We start from the raw sequence: 1,210 nt of genomic DNA, 5'->3' as shown, positions 1-1,210 counted from the left end.
ATCTTCCCCAAAAACCCTTCACCTATCAAATCCCATCTTTCTCTTCACCACTCACATCCATCCTTCATAAAACCCCACCTACCTCACCATTCAAATTCAAACCACTTTCCCACCTAAACCCACCCTCAAATGACCGAACCCTACCCTTCCCCCTCTCCTATATAAACCCTCCTTCACTCCTTCCTTTCCACACAACCTAAACACCATTTCTCCCCCCTTTGGCCAAACACAAAGCCATTCCCTTTCTCCTCATTTCTTCTTCTTCTCATCTCTTCTTTCTTCTTTTGCTCGAGGACGAGCAAACATTTTAAGTTTGGTGTGGTAAAAGCATTGCTTTTTGTTTTTCCATAACCATTTATGGCATCCAAGGCCGGAGAAACCTCTAGAAAGAGGAAAGGGAAGGCAAAAGCTTCCACCTCCGAGTCATGGGAGATGGAAAGATTCATCTCAAGGGTGCATCAAGACCACTTCTATGAAGTTGTGGCCTTGAAGAAGGTGATCCCCGAGGTCCCTTTTTCACTCAAAAAGGGTCAACTTTGATCAAAGGTTGGACCAAGTCCTCATAAACATTTGTGAAGAGGGCGCTCAATGGAAGAGAAAGTCAAGAGGGAAGCCGGTTCAACTGAGAAGGCATGACCTCAAGCCCATCACTAAGAAAGGGATGGAGCAAGCATGAGGAAATCCCTCCTCATAAAATCCCTGAGATGCCTCAAGGGATGCACTTTCCTCCACAAAACTATTGGGAGCAAATCAACACCTCCCTAGGAGAATTGATTCCAACATGGGACAACTAAGGGTGGAGCACCAAGAACATTCCATCCTCCTCCATAAAATTAGAGAAGATCAAAGAAATCATGAGAGAGGAGCAACAAAGACAAGGAAGAGACATTGAGGAGCTCAAAGGATCTTCAAGAGGAAGAACAAGCCGCCATCACTAAGGTGGACCCGTTCTTTAATTTCCTTGTTCTTTATTCTTCTGTTTTTCTAAATTTTATGCTTATGTTTATCTATGTTTGTGTCTTGTGATCATTAGTGTCTTAGTCTCTATGCCTTAAAGTTATGAATGTCCTATGAATCAATCACCTTTCTTAAATGAAAACTGTTTTTAATACAAGAGAACAAGAAGTACATGAGTTTCGAATTTATCCTTGAATTTAGTTTAATTATATTGATGTGGTGACAATACTTTTTGTTTTCTGAATGAATGCTT

The sequence above is a fragment of the Arachis duranensis genome, chromosome 6 (genome assembly GCF_000817695.3).
Source record: "Arachis duranensis cultivar V14167 chromosome 6, aradu.V14167.gnm2.J7QH, whole genome shotgun sequence".
In the NCBI taxonomy this organism is placed as follows: Eukaryota; Viridiplantae; Streptophyta; class Magnoliopsida; order Fabales; family Fabaceae; genus Arachis; species Arachis duranensis.
This window is presented reverse-complemented; position numbering follows the sequence as displayed.